At 42.5% G+C, this 25,529-nt stretch overlaps 1 protein-coding gene across 9 annotated transcripts in view; it reads left to right on the top strand.

The window, feature by feature from the left end:
• The first annotated feature begins 594 nt into the window (after positions 1-594).
• Positions 595-25,529, top strand: part of LOC121282588 (lysophosphatidic acid receptor 4-like) — a 58,487-nt gene continuing 33,552 nt past the window's right edge. Inside the window, exons 1-4 of one of the 9 annotated variants that reach the window (XM_041196340.1) lie at positions 595-931; positions 2,434-2,507; positions 4,183-4,425; positions 17,302-17,534. The gene's annotated coding sequence lies outside the window, so the exon portion shown is untranslated. Of the gene's footprint in view, positions 932-2,433; positions 2,508-4,182; positions 4,454-17,301; positions 17,535-21,336; positions 21,401-25,529 lie in introns of those variants that run through there. The other 8 variants (XM_041196344.1, XM_041196343.1, XM_041196342.1 and 5 more) reach the window with 8 other exon arrangements.

Genomic DNA, 25,529 nt, shown 5'->3' on the forward strand with positions numbered 1-25,529 from the left:
CAGCCTCAAATCTTGGATCCAGTGTGTTCCATGTTGTGACAGTTCAAATTCATCCTCTCAGTCTTGCTTAGGAGGAATACATCCTTCCAAAGTGTAAATCACTTCAGAAGTTGAGATTAAATAAACAACAAAACAATGATTTCTACCTGTCACTGTCATATTTTCAAAGGGCAGCCTCTTGGGCAGTGGTTAAAAAAGATTAAAAACAAAAAAACTGCGGATGCTGGAAATCCAAAACAAAAACAGAATTACCTGGAAAAACTCAGCAGGTCTTGGGCAAGTTCTGTCGAAGGGTCATGAGGACTCGAAATGTCAACTCTTTTCTTCTCCGCCGATGCTGCCAGACCTGCTGAGTTTTTCCAGGTAATTCTGTTTTTGTTAAAAAAGATTGTTAGCTACGTTAGATACCCCGCCCTCTCCTTAAGTAGAATAAATAAAACGCATTTGCTGTATTGCAAACATGTCCCTGACATTAAACATGAGGAGAGCTCCTAAAGAGTTCAACTGACATAAATGAAACCATCTGATTGGGGGTGGTGGGGGTTGTATGTGACCAATCCTGGTGTGGTAAAGTGGAAGTGCAGTGCTGGGCTGGGCTGGACTGGACAGGGATTGAGTTACAGACAGGGAATTGATGCTGCACAGTGCGAGTGAAATCAGTGAAGATCTTTGCTTCAAGTCAAACGCTGCTGGGAACTTGCGCCGGTTGGGAGCCTGTTTCAAAAGATGTCACAAGGCAACACTGTGTTTCAGCACAAAGCCACAAGGTGTGGCAATGTGTGCAGCCAGGAGCAACCAAAAGAGAGAGTCCTGACAGTCTGAAGCCATCGATTTGTTTCTAAGTTGACATGCACCCAAAGTATTGAGACTTAAGTTACATGAAAACAGTCTTTCCAAGTCACTCGAGGTAAACATCAGCCCGGATTGCTCGGTAAGTAACTTTTTCCACAGTTGTTAACTCGGCCGAGAAAATCCCTATAATTCAGTCTTTTGTGTTTTCCGAAGGGGAAGATTGTACTGTATTTTCGTGACATTTCATTAATGCTGCGGTGATATGTTTCCCCCAGTCTTTGTTGTGAGTGATAGCTCCTTTGATCCACATGGTCTCCGGTTACTGATTTATGCCAACCTAACCTCGCGCTGAAGTGAACGCAGCTGGAAGCCGCTTGCACATAAAACTGCCTTAAGGTTCCCAACTCAGTGAGCTCCCCCCAACTTTTGTCAAATTGCGAACAAGAGACCGACCGCTTTCCTTCTCTCACTAGGATCCACAGCTCAGGATTTTCTTCAGTGGAAAGTGAAACTGGTAAATGTGTGTGAGGATGCATTTTTATATGCGGTACAGAGCTAAAACTCACTGCTCACAGCCAGTGTGGGCAACCACATGGGTTGTACCAAGATGCTGGAAATGAACAATAAATTCTGTCAGCAGCGGAAAGGGGAAAAGATGGGTTAAATTCTGGGTATGGAATCCTCCCTCATGCCCTTACTGATCTGCTGTGTGTTTCCAACATTTTCTGTTTTGGGGTTAGATTTCTAGCATTTATTTTTTTGTTTAAATCTGAGCAGTTCATTTTTCTCCCTTTCTCTAAATAGAGTTTACACAGTCAATTAGTGTTATCATACAGAATAATGGAGAGAATGGCAGGTTGAAAGTACATTGACGGTTCAACACAACAGTGCAGATCCACACACACGGAATGAGGATTGCTATGAAATGGAATAGCATTTGACCATGTTACAATGTTACCGTCTCTGGCGTGAGACATTTAGACTGAGGCCCTGCCTGCACCTTCAAATAGGTGTAAAAGATACCACGGCACAATTTCGGAGTTTAGGGAGTTACCTGTAGTGATCTGACCAATATTTATTCCTCAATCAATATTATAAATGCAGATTTCATTATCACACTACTGTTGGTAGTTTACCAAGCGCAAATTGATTGCTGTGTTTCCTACATTGTCACATTGACTACACTTCAAAAGCACTTCATTGACTATGAAGCATTTTGGGATTTCCTAACGTTGTGAAAGGTGCTATACAAATGCAAGTCTTTCTATTCTTATTACCTACAATCTACACTATGTTCTCATAGCTACAGTTTATAATTGGGACTGTTAGCAAATACAGACAATGGGATGACATAGTAGTAATCTGGAGGGGCAAATTGCCTGCCTCTTTTTAAGAAGCCGCCTGATTTTCATTACATTGGCTTCAATTTTAACTCTTCTCGCCCTACCTACACTGACTGCCTGGCAAGGACACTGACCTAAACTGGTAGTGTCCATTAAGTATGTAGATTGGACTCCAGTGACCTAATCGGGCCAGCATGCTATTTTGATCCAAAGCCTGAGGAGTGATGAACTCCTTGCCCCATTTGATCAGGGTATTTATCCACTTATAATGTGCTCTGACATCCATTTTCTATTCCAGACTTATTGTAAAGCTAGAAATCTGCAGTGAAGAGCAGACATTTGCAGCTCCAGCATTTAAACAACATCTTACAGGTATCAACCCTTGCAAGAAAACTGGGGAGGGAGATTTTTTTTGTCAGCCATGACATCAATGGCACACTTTTTTTTCTTTCAATGAATGATCTGATAACAATGGGAATTGCAGAATGTGTGATTCCTGAGAATGAAATTTCATTTGTAACTTTATCTGCTGCAGAATATGTTAAGTGGTCTCCATTTTGTTTGAGGAGGAATTTCACCCCATAAATATATTTCAAAATGAATGCCTTAAGAAATACAAACATTGGAAAGTGCAAAATATGTGATTTTAAAAGGCCTTTGTGCCACCTGCTCTGGGTGAAGCAAGTCCATTTAAATTCATATCAAATAATCTCGAAACAAATGGTTTGAATTCTGAATTATAAACAAGCTAACATGGCAATAAGTGTCTACTTTGTTTAGAAACACTAAAAACCCACTGGCATTTCACAACATATACTTAAAAGCTTACATCCGCCCTGTATGATCAATAAGCATGAATTATCACTTAAAATTGTTTGCAACATTGGGAACCGTTCAAGAATGGATTTAAAGGAATGCCTCTCTTTTGAAGTTTCTCTATTGTAGCGGGGCATCAAGAGAATAAGCTGACCATCTAAATGACAAACGGTTCCCACCATTCTTAACTGTATTCACAAGTTGTGGGCTTTCATGTTTGTGAAGTAGTTCATCAGCAGCCAGTGATTGACTAATTAATTAAGTTTGAGGGAAGTGTGAGACTTGGATGCAGATTCTGTATTTATACTGGACTCATGTCAGAGCAATAAATGATGCTTTTCATCATGACTTTAGACTGGTGTGGGAGGCTGCTAAAGATAGCTGTAGTCCAAATAAAAATTGCAGGGTGTTTTGCAGGGTGTTTTCCCATTGGCAATGGGAACAGCTGCCAAACAACTTTTAGGGTTTTAATGATTTGTTATAAATCTTATCAATGGGCTTTCACTCCCTTGTCATGTTTTCCCCCGACTGATTATGTGGATGTATAATGTTTTTTGATTGAGGAAAAGAGGACATTTGGTGAAAATACAGAATGGTCAGCAGAAGATGATGGGGCATAAAACAGGATTAGGATTGGGGAGCGGGGAGGGTGGTTGTTGTGCAGCTGCATAAGTTATTGAAACTAAGTGCAATGTAAAAATGCAGGAAGGAAGATCTTAGGGTACATAGCCAGTGACTTTTATTAGATGTTCATGGGATTTGGGTATTGCTGGCATGGCCAGTATTTATTGCCCCCCAATTACCCTCAAATGTGGTGGTGAGCTGCCATCTTGAGCCGTTGCAGTTGGTGTGGTGTAGGTACACCCATGGTGCTATTAGGGTTGGACTTCCAGCGATAATGATGGAATGGTGACATATTTCCAAGTCAGGTGTTATATTCCAAAAAGTTAGTTTTTGAAGGATAGAACTGGAGCCAATATTTGCATACTTTCATAAGCATTAATTTACAACTTATATATTATGAGCATATACCTCCTAACCAAACAACCATATATTCAGTCTATGCCTATTTATACTCTTTTGAGCACCTGTGAAATTAACCAGACAAATGAATCAAATTAACCAAACTGACAGCCCCTTAATGGGGCACTGTAACATATGAATAAGGATTTAAAGGAAACTTAACAAACTAAAGCAAAATGTAATTTTGGGGTCCAATTATGTACTCCAGCCCCCATGGTGCCCACCAGTTGCGGAAGGCCTCAAGTGTGCCAATGGATACTACATGCTCCATCTCCAAGGACATCCAGCTGTAGCCATGGAATAGGGGCAGACTTTTGGGCTGAATGACGTCCCATTGCCTGGATCTATTTATGGCCAACTTGGTCCGGCCCAGGAGCAGACCTACATGGAGGCCCTTCGCCACACCGGGTGACCAAAGATCAGGAGCGTGGGGCTAAAGTGCAGCTAAAACGTAAGGAACAACTCCCTCAGATAATTAAGTGAGTGCAATCTCCCACAATCTATATATGCATGGAACACGGACTCCACGAGGTCCATAGAAAGTACGGGCGACCATGAGCCATCTTAGCCTAAGGTTGTACGGGATAGTTACATGCAGCACCCTCCACGCCAAATCCCCTATGGAAAGGTGGGGGGGAAACACACCCATGTAAGGAGCACTCCAATGCGGACTTCGCCATTGTACAGCAGGACAGAACGCCACAGCATGTCCGGATCATTGGTGAGGACGTGAAGGGTATGCAGCAGCTCATATAGGAAACCACTCCGTGCTGAACGAATAGACACAGAGGGAATTTCTGCAAGACGGCTCAAATTATGGGGCTGCAGCTTGCGAGGGAGGTTTTGGGGCTTAGGGCCAATGAGAAATTCTGTCCGAACAGGGGTCTGTTTGGACGGGTGTTCACTGATTGCTTGAGCCGCCTCGACTCCACAGCTGCAGTCCGGGCTGAGCAGCATGATTTTGAGGCTGTGGATGGCATTGGCTGTGAACTTGGATGTTGACTACTGCACAACGCACCAGTTCAGGGGCCATCATCCAGCCCACTCCTCTGCTATCCAACACATCTCCAACCCTCGTCACCCCAGCGGCCTGAGCCCTCTACTCTGCCAGCCACATGAATCTGTATTGGTGGAGGCGGAAGTTCCTGAATAACTGCTCTGATAGCCATACTGCTAATGCTTTGAAGAGGGTACAGCTGAGGTCAGCTAAAATGATACTAGAATTTAGGCATCAGAGTGTGAAGGGAAAAGTTATTCAAGGTTTTGAGATTCCCACCGACCTTCACAAAATACATGAGGCTTGGATACAAACTCAGAACAAAGAAGATAAACAGGAAGCTTTAGTTATGGATGCTGAAATATAACATAACATATAAGAAATAGGAGCAGGAGTAGACCACATAACTCTTAGAGCCCACTCCACCAATTCAATATGATCATGGCTGAGCTTCTGCCTCAACTCCATTCTCTTGCCCACTCCATATCCCGTGGTTACCTGAGAGACCAAAATTCTGCCTATTTCAGCCGTAAATATATTCAATGATGGAGCATCCACAACTCCATCAGGTAGAGAATTCCAAAGATTCACAACCCTTTGAGAGAAGAAATTTCTCCTCATCTCAGTCCTAAATGATCATCCCCTTTATCCTTAGACTGTGCTCCCATGTTCTAGATTCCCAAGCCAGGGGAAGCAAATTGTCCAAGGGAACTGTGGAGTTGATTAGTGCCAACAACTATAAGAGGAATCGATTTTTGACGAGCAATGATGAGAGGTGAATGTAAGAGACAAAAACAATGAGATGGAACTTGGTGGCCTTTTCTGTTGCTGCATATTCCAATGTTCCTATTTGTGGAGCAATGTTCATGCCTTCACCACAGCCAACACACGTGTGCCTGATAAACAATTCTATTTAAGACAGTAATTACTGAGAAACTGGTATGCATGCCCATAATGAGTGCAATTGGCATCATGATAGTCCCTAGAAGGAGATTGCCTGTGTATTGCCAATTGTCTCTATGCCAGAAACCTGCTCTGTTGCCATTGGTTGAAAATGAATGCCACTGACTACAAACTGAAGCTTTAATCTTGTATTCGCTTTTCTGCTTTCTCTGAACACCGCTCCATATAGTTGAGGATATGTAGGAATAGGAGTGGCCTCTTCATCCATTGAGCCTGAGGGAGGTTGGATCTTGGATGGAGAGCTCCAGATTTCCACTAACCTTTAGTTGTGCTTTCCGCCAACACCCCTGAACAGCCTAGCTCTAATTTAAAAACAAAGAAAGACTTGTATTTATATAGTGGCTTCTGTGCCAACAGGACACCTCCAAAGTGTTTTACAGTCACTGAAGTATTGCTGAAATGTATTCACTGTTATAAGGTTATCCCCCTTTGTTCTGAACTCTCCCAATGAAGGGAATATTTTCCCGTGAAAGGATTTGATGGAGAGAGGATTTGATAATCCACTTCAACTCTTCAATTTGATTTCCCTTTAACCTTCTATACTCAAGGGAATACAAACCTGGACTATACAGCCTGTCTTTGTAGCTTAATCCTTTTAGTTCTAGTACCGTTATGGTGAATTTGAACTGCACCCCCTCCAAGACCAGTATATCCTGCCTACAGTGTGGTGCCCAGTATTGAGTCGGGGTCTAAACAGTGTTCTGTGCTGTTATATTTTCTCATTCACCTTTTTGTATTCCAGTGCTCTTGCGATAAAGGCCAGCATTCCATTAAGCATTTTAATTATGTTTGTACTTGTCTATTGTAGGGGGGAGATCTTGCGGCACAGTGAATAGCATCCCCATCTCAAAGCCCAAACTCTGAATTCAAGTCTCACTCAAGGGGCAGAATTTTCTGCCCACTGGGCGGGTCCAACCCAATCTCCAGTGGGCCAGGAGCCGATCTCCGCCGGAGAAGTGGGCCCCAGCGCCATTTTAAGTGGGCGGGCCAATTAATGTGCTTCCTGTGCGGGCGGGGGGATTCCACATGCACACAAAAGAGTGCACATCTCCCTGAGGCTAAGTGCTGCCTCAGGGAGATCACTTACACTTGTGCAAACATTAAAAATTGAAAAATAAAAAAATCCTTAACATGTTCCCCTTGTGTGACAATCATACGAGGTAGGGCATGTTAATAAATTTCACTCAAACTTAAAAGTTTTTTAAACTCTACATGAAACCTCATCCCGCCGGTGGATGAGGTTTCATGTTTTTTCAGAAGCCCGCCGGGGCTCCTGGCCTGCCCACCAACCTTAAGGTTGGACAGGCAAGTCCTTTAATTGTTTTAATTATACTGTCAATGGCCTCAATTGGCCACTGACAGGTCAGCGGGCACCCAGTTGATTTGGCTGTGCCCCCAACTTCCTGAAAATTTAAATGGGCAGTACCCCCAACGTCACCCCATGTCATTTTGCGTGTCAGTGAGTGGGCCCCGGCCCCTGCTCACCAACGGCAAAATTCAGCCTAGGGACTCAGCCACAGAAGGTGCATCCATAACATGGCCAAATAGGTTGATTATCAACCTGCAAACCCTTCCAATATGCCTATGGCAAGTTTTAAGAACAGGTGAGTCCCCTGGTCAGCTAGAACCTGCAGAGGGCAATGGCAGACCACTGCATCTTGCTAAGCATAACCATGGACCAACACATGGTTGCCAATGGTCCCTTAAGTCATGGTACCTGGAGAGAGAGATCTTTTAGTGACTCCTGTACTTAGACCCCAAGATGTCGCAACTTCTCCAAAGTTCTTGGCATTTTGGTATGAAGAAGATGTTCTGATCCATTTTTCTTATATCATCTCTGTAAAGTCAAACCAATAATTTAAAAGAACTAATTAAACATTTAGGTGCAGTATTGAGGGAATGCTGCATTGTCAGAGTCTTTCAGATGAGTCATTAAACCAAGGTTCTATCTGTCCTCTCGGTGGACATACAAGGTTCCATGGCACCATTTGTAGAACAAAGAACTTCTTCCCAGTGACCTGGCCAGCATTTATTTTTTAAGCGTTATCATGGAAACAGATTATTTGCTGTCTAAATTGACTGCTGCGTTTCCCTGTATTACAAAGGTGACATGGTACATCAGAAGTATTTCATTATTTATGAATTACTTTGGGATGTCTTGAAGCTGTGAAAGGTGCTTTTTTTTTCAAAAGGCGGAACTAACATTTTATTCTAAGAATCTGTCTTTACAATCAAGGTTTTAAAAACAGATATTTTAAAAATATTTTGGAAAAATAGATCTGATTTGGTGGAGATTTTTTTAAAAAGGGCAAGTATCCTCTGGAAAATATATTTGGCAAACTTTTTTATTTTGCCATGAGAGGAATAATTACCGGAAGAGCTGTGCATCAGTTGAGGGAATAATGGTGCCCTTTTCATTTTACTGTGGTGTGTGTTGGTTGTGTATAAGAGGGAAGCCCTATAATATAAGTAAAATTTTCTGTGTCTTTTTCTGCAAGAAAGTGCCAGTGTGTGCCCAATAGTGCCCCTGTCCCTGTGTACACCAATGTTGTATGTACTACTTGTTCTACTGGTGGGTGTGGAGCAAGAATGCAAATTCTATGAGACGAGTCACTGGACAAAAGTATTTTTAACCTTCCTCCTTTAAAATAATTTGTATTTGATTTAGTGACAGAACCTCAACTCCACATAATCCAGCAGTGAACGTGGTTCTATATAATTCATTGAATAAGAATCAAAAGATCAGCTTCATTTTTTATATATGTGGTACTCAAATTTTGAACCTTTTGGATTCAAATATTATTTAGAATTAAATTGTTTGCCAGCATTCCTAGGGTTAAATGGAAGGTGAATGTTGCATATAGCTGGCTCACTTTTTTCCAGGACCACTTCATCCAATTCAGGGTCGCGGGAAGTCAGAGCTTATCCCAACAGGCAATGGGCACTGGTACAGGACACCAATCCATCACAGGACACACACACAGAGGGGCAATTCACCATAACCAATCCACCTAACCAGCACATCATTAGATGGCAGGAGAAAACCAAAGCACCCAGCAGAAACCCAAAAAGACACAGGGAGAACATACAAACTCCACCAGACAGACACCTGAGGTCAGAATCAACCCAGGTCCTTGGAGCTGTGAGGCAGCAGCGCTAACCACTGCGCCACTGTGCTGCCCTGTTGTAAGTAGCTATTTGATTTAAATAAGTGGAATGAGTCTAATTCCATGAAGTTTCGTATAGAATGTCCTGTAAATCACTCAACAAATTACAAGAATGCATTTCCGATTGTATTGCAAGGAAAAATGGAGTTTGCCATCCGTCCTTGAAGAAAGTGAGTGAGGTTTGAGGTTGGAATTATATTCTGGGTGGTCTGTCCAGAGAGCAAGATAGCAATTAATATAATTGAGGTTCAATACCTCAGTTAGTTTGCGAGTAGTACTTGCTCTATGCTTTGATAAATTACTATGCTAAACATTGAAATGTATAGTGCAGATATATGTACAGCAGTTGGTAGTTAGGCAGTAATTGCAGAATTTCCTGCCCACTTCAAGTATAGACAGAGTTTGGCACAGACACTGTGTAGTATTTCCATGGTCAGAATAAACAATAGTTTTGAAAAGAATTTCACTGAAAGCACCCCTAAGTTGTCAACAATTAACAAAGTGCTTTTTTGTTTGCACATTCCCTTGTTGGAAGGTTCTGCAGACCTTCCTGTATTCAAAGCCATTATAGACACTGAGCACTTCAGAAGACGGAGGTGATTATAGGTGGAAAGTAGACAGCCTTTCTATTTATTTATTGATTGATTGATTGAGTGATGTTAGCGTTTTGACACAAGGAATCTCACAGAAGATTGTATTCCATTGAGTGTAGGAGATTAAGAGGTGGCTTGACCGAGACTTTAAAATGTTAAAATGGTCAACACGGAGAAACTATTTATTTCAGAAACTATGGAGAAACAGGACATATGTTTTCTTGGTAGAAATTCAGAATTCCCTCTTCCGGAAGATTGTTCATACTGGGACTATTGGAGCTTTCAAGACTAAGATTGCAATATTTTTATATAAGGGTATCAAGTATCACGGTTAAATGGATTTGAGGTGTGGTCATCCATTATAAGCTGAATGCTGAAGGTTCTGAATGACAGATTCTCATTTCTAATGTTCCTAGAGGATAAAAGTGGATTCGAATGTACTGCAAGACAGTGCCCTTTGTTAAATCCAGTAACCCAAAAATGGTTCTTGAAAAGTATTTTAGAAGTTATGGTTTTGATTCTCTCCCTCCTTATCGTTAAATATTTTAAAACTAATGGGATGATTTTTTTTTAGATTTATTCTTTTATGACTAGGCCAGCATTTATTGCCCATCCCTAATTGTTCCCATGCATCTGCTGTCTTTGTGCTTCTGGGTGGTAGAAGTCGCAGGTTTGGAAGGTGCTGTCGAAGGAGCCTTGGTAAGTTCCTGCAGTAGATGGTACACACTGCTGCCACTATGTGTCGATGGTGGATGGAGTGAACATTTGTGGATGGGGTGCCAATCCTGCAGGCTGATTTGTCCTGGATGGTGTCAAGCTTCTTGGGTGTTGTTGGAGCTGCAATCGTCCAGGCGAGTGGAGAGTATTCCATCACACTCCTGACTTGAGCCTTGTACTTAGTAGACGGCTTTTGGGGAGTCAGGAGGTGAGTTACTTGTCACGTGATTCCTTGCCTCTGACCTGCTCTTGTAGCCACAGCATTTATATGGCCAGTCCAGTTCAGTTTCTGGTCAATGGTAACCCCCAGGATGTTGATTTAAGGAGGATTCTGTGATGGTAATGCCATTGAATGTCAAGGGGAGATGGTTAGATTCTCTCTTGTTGGAGATGGTCATTATCTGGTATTTGTGTTGCTTGCCACTTTTCAGCCCCAAGCTTGGATGTTGTCCAGGTCTTGCTGCATATGGACAAGGACTGCTTGGTTTGGACACCTACAGAATCGTTGAAGAATATTGGCTCAGGCAGAGAATAAAAGGGGGGCTGCTTTGAGGTGGGAAACCTAAAAGAATTGTTTCCCACTGGTTCTGCTGAATTCACGATCAGGACCTGATTTCTATTCTTGTCTGTTTCCTGGTCACAGCTGAGAAGCTGATAAATGCTAGTTAATTTGGAAGCAAGCAGCCTCATTGTAATGTTTAAATGGTCAGCCTGCCCCGTGCAAGCTGATTGGTTGCTTGTGCACTGCTCGACCACCATTACATTTTAAATTTCTACATGTCATCTGACCCAATTCTACCCGCTTTTGGGGATTAAAATTCTCCCTGCTGTCAGTACCATAAAGATGAACTGCAACTTCTCATGGGCAGGATTTTCCAGTCGGTGAGCGGTGGTGGGGCCTGCTCACTGACAAGTAAAGTGACGTGGGGATACATCAGGACGCACCCCACGTCATTTCGCTTTTCAGTTTGAATCGGCTGCGCACCTGCCAAACTGTCAATAGCCTATTAAGGCCATTAAAAAAATGAATTAACATGATTAATGGTCCTGCCCGTCCAACCTTAAGGGAAAAAACATGAAACATCATCCGTGGGCGGGATGAGATTTTATGAGGGTATTTAAATTTTTATTAAATGTTTAAATAAAAGTTATGGACACATCCCAACTCGTATAGGAGACCACACTGTGCCGAACGAATAGACACAGAGGGAATTTCGTGCACGTGCGCGAAAGAGCGCTCTCCTGGCTGAGGGAATTCCCCCCTGCCCACAAAGGGAACACACGGTGCTTCCTGGCTGACATCACGCTGGGTGGGCCTTAATTGTCCCTCCCATGTAAAAGGGCATGCTCCTGACTGGAAGCCCGCCTGCTCGCGTGCACCCCCTCTCCAACTGGGGGAAAATGTTGCCCATATGTTTCTAAGCACTTACAGGTAAGAACAGAGATTTGAAAAGTTAATGAAAATACTAAAATTGCTTTTGTTAACTTCTCTTATTACCTGCCTAAGGAATGATAGGTCTTGCTGCAATGTTACTGTAACCACCAGGCCTATTTCTTTCAAAGCTCTGCTAGCCAGCCTCCCATCTTCCATCCTCTGAAATATTGCTTGTATCCTCACTCGCACCAAGTCCTGTTCACTAATTACCCGCTGTTCACTGGCTTCTGGTCCTCTAAAACCTCAGTCTCTCTGACTTCCTGCGTACCTACAACATTCTTGAGAATTCAGCATTCTTCCAACTGTGGTCTCTTGCCCAAATCTCACTTTCTTCACCCACTGTTGTTGGCCTTGCATTTAGCTAGCTCAGCCTAAATATCTGAAATCCCCTCCTTAAACCTCTCTACCACGCTCTCCACCTTTTTAAGGCCCTCCTTGAAAACTTTCATCTTTTATCAAGTTGGATCAGTTGTCACTGCCTTTGTGGTTTATGTAAATTTTTGTCTGATTATGCTCCTGTGAAGCAGTTTGAAATGTTTTACTAAATTAAAGATGCTGCATGAATGCAAGTTGTTGTTAACAGGAATGCAGAAGAATTAAAATATTGAAGAGGTTCAAATGGTTATGCCTTCGCTTTTGAATCAATGCAATTTTGGCTGAGCATCAACATTAAAATTATAGCATACCTTTTGAGTAGTTCTACATCAGATTGTTAGATAATGTGTGCAGTTGATAAGCATAACACACAGGGTTAGATTTTCAGACTTGCAAGTTGGGTGTAAAGTTTCATTGGGGGAGGGAAGGTAGAGTGAGTGAAAATCAAACAACTTCTATAATGCATGGCTGATCTTCAAGGCTAGTTTTACATTGGGTGATAGGATGAAAATCTACCCCATGGATTTTGCATCCAGGAAGTTGTTGCTTTGTCTACGCTCCAGAAACATGTATCATTGTGGCTTCAGGAGTACATCTGCTGTCCTGATAGGTGGTTCACATGATTCACAGCACACGTTTTAACTATCAGAGGAGAGCTCTGCTGATTAAGCTTTAAATTTAGTTCATTCTGAGGATGTGGCCGCCACAGGCAAGGCCAATCTATTATTGGTCATGTCTGATTTCCCTGAGAAGCTGGTGGACTAAGAACTTTTTCCTATTTGCCACAACTATGTGGTTTGCTAGGCCACCTTCAAGTGCAGTTAAAAGTCGATCGCAGTGTGGACCAGGAGTCATGTATAGGCCAGACTCCCTGAAGCACCTTAAAACCACTTCATGCTTTTTCAGCCACCAGTCTCAGACTCACAGATGGCTGAGTTTAAAAAAATAGCAGTGAAACTTCAATTATTGGTTGTTGTAGCACTTAAATGTTTATCGTTATCATTCATTCATTATTTTAGCGGCGACTTTAACACATTTTAAAATAGACATGTAAACATCTGCATTAAAGTGGCAGACAGAAAAAGGTATCTACACTGTTTTCTAGACCCAGAAATATGTACTTAATAATCAGAAATATAGTTTAGCTTTTTTTAAAAAAGAACAGATTCATAAGAATGAACTAGTGTAGTATTGGAATGTGGGTTTTATCAGTCTGGGGCAACACCATATGACTGCGTTGATCTCCCTTTTCTCTGGATCTGGGGAGTGTTTAGTCCCCGTGTGCATAAAAAGGAAAACCTGACAAAAACTTCTTACCTCAAACCTTCTCCATTCCATTATCTTAGCATTTTCTGAGGCTTTTTACACAGTATATCACTAGGCCCAACTTCATAATGGTGATGTGATGGTTGGGGGGGGGGTGCGGTAGCAGGGTGCGAAGCCTTCGGCCTTGCTTTCCTCATTAGTGACAATTAAGCGATGCAATGGAGGACTGTCTCAGGAAAACCTGTGGGGGTTGACCCAGGGACATACATGAACTAGAGTCTGTGGGAGCACCCTTGGGATTTCACGTAAATTTTGTTTTCACAGTGGTTTTCTGCACTACCTCCCATATTTTCCAGGATGATTTATTTTCAGGCCTCAGTGCCAGCGATAAGCAGCACAGTAATTGATTGTCCTCTCGGAACTGCGGCTGCAATCCCAGTTTCCTGACCCGCTTTCCAATATAAGACTCAGCTAGGGGAGTTTGGGGGTGGGAATGGGAGACAGGCCTATTCTGGGGTGGGGTTGAGGGTGGGGGGGCAGGGACCCAGGCAGGATGGAAACTCAAGAGTAGCTCTCCCCTGATAGTCAAAGTACACCCCTTGTATGTGCTGTGGGAGCTCAGCAAGGACCAGAGAAGGTCTACTGCATTCGCTGCTCCCAATGCGGTCTCCTCTACATTGGAGAGACCAAACACAGACTGGGTGACCGCTTTGCAGAACACCTTCGGTCTGTCTGCAAGCATTACCCAGACCTCCCTGTCGCTTGCCATTTCAACACACCACCCTGCTCTCTTGCCCACATGTCGTCCTTGGCCTGCTGCATTGTTCCAGTGAAGCTCAACGCAAACTGGAGAAATAGCACCTCATCTTCCGACTAGGCACTTTACAGCCTTCTGGACTGAATATTGAGTTCAACAACTTTAGATCATGAACTCTCTTCTCCATCCCCACCCCCTTTCCGATCCCTTTTTTTCCAATAATTTATATATATTTTTCTTTTCCCACCTATTTCCATTATTTTTAAATGTATTTCCATCCATTGTTTTATCTCTACCTTTTAGCCTATTTCGATGCCTTCCCCCCACCCCACCCCCACTAGGGGGTGTACCTTGCTCATCCTGCTTTCTACCCTTAATGTCACCTATTAGCACATTTCTTAGCTAATATCACCACTGTCAACACTTCTTTGTCCTTTTGTCTATGACATCTTTTGGCTATCTCCACCTATCACAGGCCCTCTATCCAGCTCTACCTGTCCCACCCCCCTTAAACCAGCTTATATTTCACCTCTCTTCTATTTCTCCTTAGTTCTGTTGAAGAGTCATACGGACTCAAAACGTTAACTGTGTTCCTCTCCGCAGATGCTGTCAGACCTGCTGAGTTTTTCCAGGTATTTTTATTTTTGTTGTTGTTTTAGATTTCCAGCAGTTTTTTGCTTTTACCAGAGAAGCACTTGGTCCTGATAAGTATCCTGACTTGGACAGTGTTTTATCAAATTCATGCACCAATTAACAAATATTATAATCACATTTATTTCATAGATATAAATATTTTCAGACTCTTGCCTCTCTATTCCATTTTCCATCATTCAGTGACAAGAAAATTCCATGATATTTGCAACCATACTGAGCCAAGGCAGCTTGTCACCTTTCCCATAGAGACTTCGAAATGTAAATAGTTCTTTAAAAGACAGGTAATGTTTCTTCCAACCATATAAGAGATCACACTGGTGGCAGTGTCTGGTTTATTTCCAATGTAATAATCTTCGAATTAACAGAAGGAAAAATAAACATGCCTTTATACAGTGCCTTTTCCAATCTCAGGGTACCCCAATGCACTTCACTGTTGTGATGTAGGAAGCACAGTGACCAACCTGTGTACAGCAAGGTACCTCTACCAGACTGAGATAAATGACCAGATTATGGGAGGGGGGGGGGGGTTGAATATCTATAGGGCATCTGCCACTTGTCTGTTGTAATTTAGATGGAAGTGATGCAGAAAGCTGCTCAAATGGCGCATAAACCATTTTTGGGGGGTTTTCCATAGCTCTTCCATGACTGCTACAGCAAGATGCTCTCTGAATAATGCTGTGGGAACTTTTACATTTACCTGAAAAGATAAATGGGACTTTGGTTTCAGGTCTTATCTGAAATATGGCATCTCTGACAGCGCAGCATGAATACTACACTGATGAATCAGGCTTGGATTTTTGTGAAATTTTGCGTAGAGATTCCACGCACCTTCCAAAATGGCAGAAAGGACATGGATCTGGAAGTCCTGCCCCCATTCCAACAGATCCCATTTTTGCTGGTGTGGGGAGTGACTTACACATGAGGGAAATCTGAACTCAGCAGAGCCATTTGAACTTGGTGCTGAGCTCAAACAGATTCAATTTTTGCTGTAGCAAGGGGCTTAACCCATAGTGTGTGTGTGTTATCAATTTTAGAGTAGATGTAACTTTTGAAGGGTGGATTAGGTCTGTAGAACCATCAGCTTCTGAAGTTTTTTAAATCCCCAACCCTTTAGAAAAATTAAAAAAAACATCTTGCCTGGGTTAGTAAGAGGTTTAAAAATCTCTGTTGCAGCAATTACACTAGCTGTTGTTGAAATTAACCTAACAGCAACCATCATGTCGTTATGAATGCTTGGCTGCTTTCCACAACCTATCGTTATCCCAGCAGGGAGTTCTAACTTCACGATTTGATTGACTGCTCAGATTTTTCCCAACCCGTGCCTCCTACCTCAGGAGCAAGAATCTGAATCTGAATCTTAGTTAAGTTTCTGGAGTGGGACTTGAGCATATAAGGTTCTTACTTATGGGCAGACAGTGAGCCCTGAGCCACAGCTGATATTAACAAACCACATTATGAAGAGAGATCCTGCAAATTTGCATTGGGCAGTTAAGTTTCCTGTGTTGCTCTGTTCCACACTGATATGACATACAAAACTAACCTAATATAAAACTACTCAACATAAAGAAATGCTCAGTTGTTTTTTTTTACCTCAACCATGTGCTAATTCTGCAAATCGAATTATGATTTAAGAGAACAAAGCTTGTACTTTCTAGAATATGAGTTATCTTTCCAAGAAATCCATTCCAGAAAATACCAGCACCACAAAAATGGTAAGCTAGAATTATTTTATATTTTGTGATCATTTGCACATTCACATTTACATTGTTGATTTGTATTCACCTCTTTCTCATCTGACTTCTATGTATTGACTGCATCGAAGTGAATATTGCGTGCAGTATTGGAAAGAAGACAGCAGCAATCTGTTGTTGATTCTCATATGGAGCATTGTAACCTACTTCATTTTGTGGCTACTTGCTTTGGAAACTGGTTTTCCTTTATGTTTGGTTTTCATTAATTCTAGTTGTGGCATAAATTGCCACCAATAGGGAGTGATATAAAATCAGTGGGATTAAAGCGTGGATGGTGGAGAAAATTAGCTTCTAAGTAGAATTCATCTGGTAACTGGGGCATCAAGGAATGCTGTCTAGTGCAATGAAAATAAACAAAAATAAACAGGAATCATCCTTACAATTATCCTTCTCTAATCAGAGCACAATACATGGGGATGGTTAACAGTGCAGCTGAAATGTTTGGCAAAGTGTCCTCTTACTTGTAGAAGGAGACAAGAAAGGGAAGAGAGAGGGGGACAGTAGTATTCCACCTGAACACACCCTGAGGTGACACCCTTTAACAACAACTCGCATTTATATTGTGCCTTGAAATTAGTTAAATGGCCCCAAGTCGCGTCGCTGGAGCGTTATCAAACAAAAATTTGATACCTAACCACAATGTTTGTTTTAGGATGGGTGATCAAAGGCATGGTCAAAGAGCCAGGATTTAAGCAGCGTCTTAGAGGAGGAGAGTTGGAGAGGTTTAAGGAGAAAATACTGGAGCTTGGGGTCTTGCCAGCTGAAGACACAACTCCAACAATGGTGGAGCACAGAAAATCGGGATGTGCAGGAAGCCAGGATTGGAAGAGGGCAGAGATCATGCGGAGGTGTATGGTTAGAGGAGGCTGCAGAGATATGGAGGAGGTGAGGCCATCCTTGAGGGATCTGAAAGCAAGGATGAAAATTTTAAAAATTGAGGTGTTGCCAGACTGGGAGTCAATGTAGATTTGTGATCCCAGGAATGATGGGTGAATGGGACTTGTTGAAAGTAAGGACATGTGCAACAAACTTTATTTTTAAAAATGCTGAAAGAATGTAATCTTTTCGATCTTGTGAACTCTTCCATTGCTATGTCTCCATGCTAATGGTCTTCCCAGCCTCCACAGTGTATTTTAGATGATGACTTATTTCCTAACGTTTTTCATGCAAGTTTATAAATAAAAGATGCAGAGTTGTACTTAAACAATAGATATTATTATTAAAGAATTCCTATTACTAAAGAAATCCTAGCAAAGCACTTATAAGATCGTCGTATGAAAGACAGAGTCAATATGGTTTTAACACATTGGAAATAGTTCCTTAACAAATATATTGGATTTTTTTGAGGAAGTAACTAAGTAGGATAAATAAAGGGGCCCTGTGCATGTAATATCCTTTGGATTTCCAAAAGGCATTCATTAAGGTACCACACAGCAGGTTAATAAGGGGTCATGAAGTTGAGGAAATATGTTAGCATGGATAGAAAATATGTTACCAGACAGGAAGCAAAAAGTAGGGATAAATGATGCATTTTCAGGTTAGTAGGATGTAACTAATAGATTGCTGCATAGATTAGTATTGTGGCCTTAGTTATTTATAATCTTTGTCAATGATGCAGACGAAGAGTAATGTATGTAAGTTTGCTGATGATACAAATCTAGGTGGGAATATAAGCTGTGAATAAGACACAGACTGTAAATAGATATAAAAGGGTAAAGTGAATGAGCAACAAGATGGCAGATGGAGTATAATATGAGTGAGTGTAAGGTTATTCACTTTGGTAGTAAGAATAGAGGAATATTTTAAAAAAGACATGGAGCTTTAAAATGTTGATGCTCACAGAGACTCTGGTATACTCATATAAGGATTACCAAAATTTAGCATGTCGGTACAGCAAGCAATTAGGAAGGCAAATGACATGTCCATTTTTATTGCAAGGGGATTGGAGTACAAAAACAAGGAAGTCTTACTATAATTGTATATTTGCATCCATGGATTTTACATTAATTGCTCTTTTCCTGCCAGATGTTGCTGTTTTCAGTAGTTTACAGTCAAGCAATAAATTCTTAAGTGTGCTATAACCAATTAGTTGTGCAACAGATTTCCCTCAATCATACTGTGCAATGTACTTTCCTCTGAGCTTGTAACAACGCTGCTTTCTGACCAAAAGTTTGAGAAAGCAATACTATGGTTTTGACTAACCAGCAGAATCCAGTGCACGGGGACTTGCACAGGTCATTTACTAAGAACAACAAGCCCCCACCTCATCCACCAACCAGCTGCCCTATGGAAAGCAGTTCCACAGCTGAGTTTCCAAAGCCCTTAGATCTCGGAAGCCAAGTTCCAGTTCTCTTCCTTTTGACTTGTTATAACACTGGTTTCCTGCTTTCAAGGATGCTGGAGTACAGGATGGTGATGCAACATATGCTAAGAAAGCATCTTACTGGGGAGATGGTAGCATAGTGGTAATGTTACTGGAATAGTAATCCTGAGACTAATGTTCTAATGTTCTGGGAGTAAGGGTTCAAATCCCACCACAGTAACTGGCAGAATTTAAATTCAATTAATAACTTGGAATTAAAAGTTAGTCTCAGTAATGGTGACCATGACAGCTTTCATTGATTATTGTAAAAACTCCTCTGGTTCACTGATGTCTTATAGGAAAGGAAACGTATCATCCTTACCTGGCTTGGCCTACACATGACTACCAACCCACAGCGATGCATTTAACTGCCCTCTGAAATGGTGTGGGAAGCCACTCAATTCAAAGGCAATTAGGGAAGGACAGCATGCACTGGCCTTGCCAATGACACCTACATGATAGAATAAAAAAAAATACACAACCATATACAGTCACTTCCTATTTGTGAAGGCATTGGAAAATACACTTTTTTTCACGGATGTGGGTGTTGCAGGCAAGGCCAACATTTGTTGCCCATCCTTAATTGTCCTTGAACTGAGTAGCTTGCCACACCATTTCAGAGGGCAGTTAAGAGTCAACCACATTTCTGTGTGGGTCTGGATCTGGAGCCAGTAGGCCAGACTAGGTAAGGATGGCAGATTTCCTTCCTTAAAGGAAATTGGGTTTTCATGACAATTGGTATAAGGGAGGGAGGTGCTGATTTGTTGGTCCAACGTTAATAGAGATGCTCTGTGATTACTATCCAATAAGTACATCTTTTAATCTGGTAAAGAGTTAGTGTTTTCTTTCTTTTAAACTAGAAACTATTAAAAGAGCAATGCTTAGTTTCACGGGTCTTTTACGCATTGAATTGCATTACCATTACTGAATTTCCCCACTAGCAAGATCCTGGGAGACATTATTGACCAGAAAAAATACTGGATCAGTCATATAAATACTATGGCTATAACAGCAAGTCAGATAAAAGCAAAAAACTGTGGATGCTGGAAATCCAAAACAAAAATACCTGGAAAAACTCAGCAGGTCTGGCAGCATCTGTGGAGAGGAGCACAATTAACATTTCAAGTCCATTTGACTCTTCAACAGAACTAAGGAAAAATAGAAAAGAGGTGAAATATAAGCTGGTTTAAGGGGAGAGGTGGTGGGACAAGAAGAGCTGGATTGAGGGCCAGTGATAGGTGGAGATAACCAAAAGATGCCACAGACAAAAGGACAAAGAGGTGTTGAAGATAGTGATATTATCTAAAGGAATGTGCTAATTAAGGGTAGAAAGCAGGATAAGCAAGGTACAGATAGCCCTAGAGGGGGTGGGGTGGGGTGAAGGAATCAAAAAAGGCTGAAAAGTAGAGATAAAACAATGGATGGAAATGGGTGGGAAAAGAAAAATCTATATAAATTATTGGAAAAAGCAAAAAGGAGGGGGAAAATCGGAAAGGGGGTGGGGATAGAGGAGAGAGTTCATGATCTAAAATTGTTGAATACAGCCTTCCGGACTGAATACTGAAAAGTGCCTAGTCGGAAGATGAGGTGCTCTTCCTCCAGTTTGCGTTGAGCTTCACTGGAACAATGCAGCAGGCCAAGGACGGACATGTGGGCATGAGAGCAGGGTGGAGTGTTGAAATGGCAAGCGACAGGGAGGTCTGGGTAATGCTTGTGGACAGACCAAAGGTGTTCTGCAAAGCGCTCACCCAGTCTGCGTTTGGTCTCTCCAATGTAGAGGAAACCGCATTGGGAGCAACGAATGTAGTAGAATAAGTTGAGGGAAGTGCAAGTGAGATGCTGCTTCACTTGGAAGCAGTGTTTGGGCCCTTGGACGGTGGAGAGAGGGGAAGTAAAGGGTCAGGTGTTGCACCTTCTGCGGTTGCATGGGAAGGTGCCATGGGAAGGGGTTGAGGTGTAGGGGGTGATGGAGGAGTGGACCAGGGTGTCCCGGAGGAAACAATCCCTGCGGAATGCCGCCAACGCGGGTGAAGGGAAGATGTGTTTGGTGGTGGCATCGTGCTGGAGTTGGCGGAAATGGCAGAGGACAATCCTTTGAATGCTGAGGCTGGTGGGGTGATAAGTGAGGACAAGGGGAATATCACCACCTTCAATACCTCTATGTCCTTTTGTCTGTGACATCTTTTGGTTATCTCCGCCTATCACTGGCCCTCTATCCAGCTCTTCTTGTCCCACCACCTCCCCCCCCCCGCCAAATCCAGCTTATACTTCACCTCTTTTCTATTTTTCCTTAGTTTTGTTGAAGAACCATACGGCCTCAAAACGTTAACTGTGCTCCTCAGAGCAAGTCAGAGACTGGAAATCCTGCTGTGAGTGGATTTATATATATGTAAGAAAAATTCTTTCATGGAATGTGAGTGTTTTGTTGCCCATCCCTAATTGCCCTTGAACTGAGTGGCTTACCACGCCATTTCAAAGGGCAGTTGAGTCAACTCCATTGCTGTGGGTCTGGGGACATATGTAGGCCAGACCAGTAAGGACATAAGTGAGCCAAATGGGTTTTTACAACAATAGTTTCATGCTCAAACACTGAAACTTGCTTTTACTTCCAGATTTATTAATTTAATTTCCACCAGCTGCCATGGTGGGATTTGAATCCTTGTCCCTAGAACATTTAGCCTTGGTTGCCAGTCTAGTGACATTACCACTACACCATTATCTCCCCACTATACTCATTATTGCCTAGATGAGTGCAGCTTCAACAACACTGCAGAAATTCAACACTATCCAAGGCAATGCAGTCCTCTTAATTGGCACTCCATCCACCACCAGTGCTGTAAGTGTATACCACCTACAAGATGCACTGCACCAGCTTACCAAGGCTCCCTCAGTAGCATCTTCCAAACCCACGAACAGTGCTACCTAGAAGGACAAGTGCAGCAGACACATGGGAACACCACCACCTACAATCTCCCCTCCAAGTCATCCTGACTTGAAAATATATTACTGTTCCACCATGACTGATCTTAGATATTTTAAGCAGCATAGACTGCAGTGGTTCAAGAAAGTGGCTCACCATCACCTTCTCAAAGGCAACTAGGGATGGTCAATAAATGCTGGCCTTGCTATCAATGCGCAAATCACCAGATTGGATTAAAAAGGTTTCAAACGAGGTTCTCTGCTGAGATTTCAGGGGTCCACAAGGCCATCAGATTTTTGTTTTGTCTTACCAACATGTTATTTTACGAGAACAAAGTAACATATCTACAGCAATAGCACTATTTTCCTTCACTTAGCAGACACTCACTTTGAAAGTTAGGACAGGGCCTATGGGAATGTTTTGATATCCACAGGGGGTCCTCAATTTGTAACTTACTGCTTTAAAGTTTTACTGAATTTCAACTGAACACTGAGGCAAATAGAACTGCAAAATGATACTGAATCTCAACGTCCTTTGTTTATCTAAACCCCAGGTACATGCATGTTCCATCTGTGTTCCTTGTTGGATATTACAAGATGAGTTTTTTGCTCAGCAAATTGTTATAATCTGGAATTCATTGCCTGAAGGGGTGGGTGGAAGCAGATTCGATGGTACTTTACAAAATGGAATCGGATATATACTTAAAAAGGAAAAAATTACAAAGCTAGAAGGATAAAAGGCGAGTAGGGCTAACCCGAGCACTCTTGAAGAGCTGAAAAAGTATGACGAACTGTGTGATTCTATGATTGTCTGACTTTTTTTTAGAAAGTTTGATTCTTTCTTAAATCAAACGGCAATCTTAAGTCATTGAGCAAGTAAAGCGCCATGATATATTGACAGCTACCTCTTGACTAAGAACAAGATTTACCATAGATCACGGCATATAAGTCGACTTTTGAAGCTTCAAAAAATATTTGCAAAATGGGGGTTCACTTATATTTTATACTGGGCATATGCACCGCTGACTTTGGTGCTGGAGGACACATCTGTTTATCGGTTACCATGCACAGCCTGCTCTGTGTGGGTGTGTCTTAATCTCCAGTGCAACCTCTTGGTAACATGGCCCATATTGCCTGCTTGATCCCATGTGCCAACATTTATGGTGAATATAACCATAAGCATCAATTTCTGAGCTGAAAATTTGAGGTCAACTCCTAAATAGCCCTAAATATGCATTTACTAACTGAAAAATAGAGATTGACTTATATGTAGCGTATAGGCCTAAACATGCATTTTGGCACTGAAAATATTGGGGGTCGTCTTATATGCCTGGTCAACTTACATCTACATGTTTAGAAAATGCCAGGAAAGTTTGAAAGAGATAGTTAATAGGGAGTGAAATTGTTCTTTAGCAAAAGCACCAAATGAGTGATAATTGACAGCTAATTTTGCATGTGCACTTTTTTTTGCGGGGGAAGGTAATTTGGTACAGCATAAATCAGGCAGCCAATATCGTCTGCCTCTTTGAGGACTAATTTCATCTTCGCTGTGTTCAAACACAGTCATAATCAGTGCCACTTCCATTACATCAGCTTCAAGTGACATGATCAGAACAGAGAAGGTAGTACATGTGGTGCCCATTAGAGTTCTGTACTTGTGGAGAATCTGGAGTTTAGCAAAACATCAATCTATACAAAATCACGTGCCCACTATCGGTTCACCTGAAGTTTCCCATGGCCAGTGGCCCCAGCTGGATGCACCATGTGTTATTAATGTTGAAAACCATTTTGCACCCACAGTTTAAATGTGACTGGCCCAAATGTGTTAGTGATACCATCCTCGAGCATGGGGCACTTTTTGGTGGCTCATGCCATTCTATTGGCCCAGACCAATCAACCCCACTCTCGTTGTTGCTCTTGACTGAATACTTTCAGCTGCTAGACCCTGGATATTTCTCTTGAAGAGCTATATTTATAAAACACTGAAATTCTGCAGCATGCTGTGGGTTAGTCTGGACAAAGGGTTACTTTTAAAGAAGACTTAGAGCTTAAAAAAAGAGGCCTGGACCAAATAAAGGCAAAATATTAGAAATGCTGGAAATCTCAGCAGGTCAGGCAGCATCTGTGGAAAGAGAAACAGAGTTAACGTCAGACATTTAATCAGAACTGGAAAAGATTAGAGATATAACACGTTTTAAGCCAGTGCAGAGGCAATGCAGGAGTTGAGGGGAGGTGGGGTGGGAAACAAAAGCAAGGTGGAAGGCAGGAGTGATTAAGGGACAAAACAGATGATGGTGCAAGGTAAAAGGAGATGGCAAAGGAACAACTAATGAAACACTACCTCTCCCTGGACCATGACCCCACCACTGAACATCAAGCCATTGTTTCCAGGACTGTCACTGACCTCATCTTCTCTGGGGATCTTCCTCCCACAGCTTCCAACCTGATAGTTGCCCAACCTCAGACGGCCCACTTCTATCTCCTACCCAAAGTCCACAAACAGAACTGCCCCGGTAGACCGATCGTCTCAGCTTGCTCCAGCCCCACAGAACTCATTTCTCGTTATCTTGACTCCCTTCTCTCTCCCCTTGTCCAGTCCCTTCCCACCTACATCCGTGATTCCTCTGACACCTTACGTCACATCAACAATTTCCAGTTCCCTGGCCCCAACCGCTTCCTCTTCACCATGAACGTCCAATCCCTCTACACCTCCATCCCCCCACCAGGATGGTCTGAGGGCCCTTAGCTTCTTCCTCGAACAGAGGCCCGAACAATCCCCATCTACCATTACTCTCCTCCGTCTGGCTGAACTTGTTCTCACGCTGAACAATTTCTCCTTCAACTCCTCTCACTTCCTCCAAATAAAAGGTGTGGCTATGGGGCCCCACATGGGCCCCAGCTATGCCTGTCTCTTTATGGGGTATGTGGAACATTCCTTATTCCAGTCCTACTCCGGCCCCCTTCCACAGCTCTTTCTCTGGTACATCGATGATTACTTCGGTGCCGCTTCATGCTCTCGTCGGGAAAAATTGATTAATTTTGCTTCCAATCTCCACCCCTCCATCATTTTCACGTGGTCCATCTCTGACACTTCCCTTCCCTTCTTTGACCTCTCTGTCTCAATCTCTGGTGATAGACTGTCCACCAATATCCATTAAAAACCCACCGACTCCCACAGCTACCTCGACTACAGCTCCTCACACCCCGCTTCCTGTAAGGACTCCATCCCATTCTCTCAGTTCCTTCGCCTCCGTTGCATCTGTTCCGATGATGCTTCCTTCAAAAACAGTTCCTCTGACATGTCCTCCTTCTTCCTTAACCGAGGTTTTCCACCCACGGTCATTGACAGGGCCCTCAACCGTGTCCAGCCCATCTCCTGCGCATCCGCCCTCACGCCTTCTCCTCCCTCCCAGAAACATGATAGGGTCCCCCTTGTCCTCACTTATCACCCCACCAGCCTCCGCATTCAAAGGATCATCCTCCGCCATTTCCGCCAACTCCAGCATGATGCCACCACCAAACACATCTTCCCTTCACCCCCCCTATCGGCATTCCGTAGGGATCGCTCCCTCCGGGACACCCTGGCCCACTCCTCCATC

This window comes from Carcharodon carcharias, chromosome 9, assembly GCF_017639515.1.
Source record: "Carcharodon carcharias isolate sCarCar2 chromosome 9, sCarCar2.pri, whole genome shotgun sequence".
In the NCBI taxonomy this organism is placed as follows: Eukaryota; Metazoa; Chordata; class Chondrichthyes; order Lamniformes; family Lamnidae; genus Carcharodon; species Carcharodon carcharias.